The following is a 3,459-nucleotide window of genomic DNA, read 5'->3' as shown; positions in this document are numbered from 1 at the left end:
CATGAGCGTACGACTATGGTATTGCGATCTTTAATTTTGCAATGCTCTCGCTGTGATTACCGTTTTAAGATAAGAATCACTATGCATTTGCCGGGAGATACTAAACAGCTTGTACGTTCGCGAAGGCTCGTACGCTTAGTAAAGCTGCGAAAAGAGTGACATTTTGTAACTGGGGATACCTCGAACATTTATCTTACCGCCTCCAAAGTATTCGTAGCAAGTGTGGAAGTACACATTAGCTTCGTGGGCAGGTAACAGAAGCCTTGCGGGTGACCAGCTCTCAGGTCTAAACATAAGCTTATCAGAAAAAGAAGAGTTGAGCAGCTGTGCACGAATAGCGTGCAGCTGAACATTTTCATGGCGACATGACTACATCCAAATTCAGCCCTATAGTAACAATGTGATGATTTACGCTACCAAAAGGCGCTGTCTCCTCTACGCCTGACGGACGACGGCAAATGCACACACCTCCTGATTTAAATTGAGGACGAGAGTGAGACTTCTCGGAGCTTTCATGTCGCAAACTGCGCCGCGTCACTCACAGATGAAGTTGCACCTTTTACACACGATTGCTCAAGGTCCCAAGCTCTTCAGAATGTGCTCTCTAAAAGAGGTAAAGATGAGCACAACCCGAGAAGAGAAAGCGCATATACTGTGAAAGCAACTACTTAACAAGCCAATTTCGATATCCAAAGCCATCTGTCCATAGCATTCAGATGCAGTAAAAAAAGGCTGCGCACAAAAGGATACTTAGCGCGCACAAGCTTCCAATATAAGTTCACTGCATCTGGGAAAAGAAGTAGGTTTGCCTGAAGTAGTTTACACGCTTTCTCGCTACCAGTGATCGGTAAGAGCGTAATCGACTTTAGTGTCTGGTTGTTTCGTGAAGCCGAGAAACTCCAAGGCCTGGATTACAAACGCGGCTTGCGCCAATGAAAATGCCTTGCCATTTCCTCAGCAGTCGTCATGTAAAGTAAAAACACACAAAAAACCCGGGAAAACACGAACAGCTTCTGAGGTACCTGTTTAGTTCCATTGTAGCGCAAGCAAGGCAAGGCACACACATGAGTTTCAAGGCACACACATGAGTTTCACTCCGCATCGTAAGCGCCTTTCGCAAAGTTGAGCACTACTAGCATTGTTATTTCGATGCTGAAGCCAGAGACTAAGCGAACAACACAAACACAAGGACGCGGAACCCCCCCCATTTTGCTGAAGGGCTCTTTATCCTGTATGCATGTCTAGAGCCCTGAAAACATGCCACAAAAACTGCATCTGTCAGCGGTGAAGACGAATGGCACTGTGTGATGACTCGGATCAAAGCATAGTTGGATTTTTGTTGCTCTCAGAAAGATCTGAGGATCTTGAACAGTTATCGTGTTGACTACAACTGTGCCAGCTTGACGCATGCTGCATCAATTCATACTCATACGTTGTAGCAACGACACATTTAGAGGTAGCAGAAGCCAGCAAACTTTGTCAGCAAGAAACCAGCAGCCCACGTGTGTCAGCGGCATATTCATCGCGCCCCTTTTAGGCAAAGCGCACTGGCTGCTTGGGCGAAATTTCGGGTGGTATGCCCCATCACAAAACAGAACATAAAGTAAATGCTCTAGGAGAAATCGACGCTTTCTCTCGAGCCTCAAGGCAAATGCAAGTCAACATTCTCATTCACAAAGGATTTAGCTTCCTTCTGGGACTAGTACGCTGTCATGTCTGCGGCCTACAGCCGCTTAGCGGGTCCAACTTCACGCACGAACTGGTACATTAGCACAGCGGTGCTGCTTTGACGCTAGACATGCATAGTCAGGCCTTCTAAAATCTGAACTGCGACCAGCACTCCTATCTGCGTGTGTATATTTGAAAGTCTTGATACACTGTGGTTCAGCACATATGAAAAAGAAGCGGGCACTCTTCCGAATCTAGGTCTTCCGATTGCATGTACTGCAGCACTGCTTTGTGACGGATTGTTGGGGCCCTGCACATGCACAAACGATTCGACACAATCAAGAAGCTACTTATTTTCGCGCTTCGTCCTGATTGCGCGGGCACAGTTCCAAAGACACCTCATATATACATCGTTCCTTACAGAGGCAGAAAACGGCATAGGCTCGATCTAATTGACGAGGTGGAAACATTGCCGTCCCATATTGCTTTCAGCGTAGAGCGGCTGGATGTCACTTGAAACGCCTGAGCCCATGATTATAAGTAGGCGTCGTGATTGCTTTAGGCTTAGGAGATGATAATAGAAACTGCGAATGCAGCGAAAGCAGGATTACGCCTTAGCCGAAGTGTCCATTGTTCATGACACGCTCGTTTGGCCTGTCGTACACTCTGAACGTCCCAGCAGCGGTACATTGAACAAATTGCACGTGCTGAAATGTTAACAACTGCACCACGCATACGTTGCTTGGCAAACCGGTCTCATGTGAGATTTAGTCGTGAACTTATATCATTTTCCTGCAGCACCGCGCCGTGTTATTCCACTGCCCCCGGGTCCTGCTTCGCGCAAGTAGTGATGGCATGTGTACTTTATTTTATGTAGCTGCACAGTCGAACACAAATAGCACGTGATGCTTATGCGGGAAAAAACAAGTTAGGATAGATGCAGTGGTTGCTGGCTCAAGTAATCACACGACGTCGCAGAGCCCGCAGAACCCAGAGGCTCGTCCACTTGCCATTTGAAGCTTTTGCCTGACGAGTGTACGACACCTACAAAAACATTTTGCACAATTACCGCCAGCCTAGTGAACCCCAAAGCACGGCGGCTTCTCCGCTACACCAGGAGCATACGCCAGGTGCAGCAGTGCTATGAAGATTCTGAACCCGACGTTCCGACGGCTAAACGTATCGAGAATCCAAACTTCTCTTTAAATAAATGTGAATGTTCATTTCTCAGCGCCGTTCAACGTACGTTCTCTAAGACCTGTTCGAGAAGAATCTGGCCTACAAAAGGGCGTCCTAAGCTGCAAAAATTTATTGGAGACATCTTCTTGTTTTCAGTCTATCGCTTACGGATGTTGGCGTTTCTATGGGCTAGAACAGCATTGTAGCTGCCGCTCTACTTCAGTTTCCAAGCGTCACAAAAAGTAACTTTATGCGTCTTCTGTTGGCCTCAGAACGTGCGCTTACGAGCTATTTTAGAGTGTGGGAAATCAGGGAAACGACTATCAGCTCGCAGTCAAACAAGACTGAGTGCCGGCACAGCAGTAGGCCTGTTGCACTTTTCAAGCTGCATCGCAATCATCCCTCTGGATTTCTCGCAGCAGTCACAGTGCACAACGTCGTTGCTCTCAGCAAAACCCCGGTCACTGTAACAAAGAGATCAAGCGATCAAAAGGAACGCAATGCCACGCAAATGACGCAACTCACTGTTACGCTTTTAATCTCGTTGGCACCACCTTACTCCCATTGCTTGCGTGTACTGCTTGCACTCGCCAAGTGCAAAAGCATGCCGAA

This window comes from Eimeria necatrix, genomic scaffold, assembly GCF_000499385.1.
Source record: "Eimeria necatrix Houghton genomic scaffold, Enh_scaff236, whole genome shotgun sequence".
Classification (NCBI taxonomy): domain Eukaryota; phylum Apicomplexa; class Conoidasida; order Eucoccidiorida; family Eimeriidae; genus Eimeria; species Eimeria necatrix.
The sequence above is the reverse complement of the archived record's forward strand: the minus strand, read 5'-3'. Positions refer to the sequence as shown.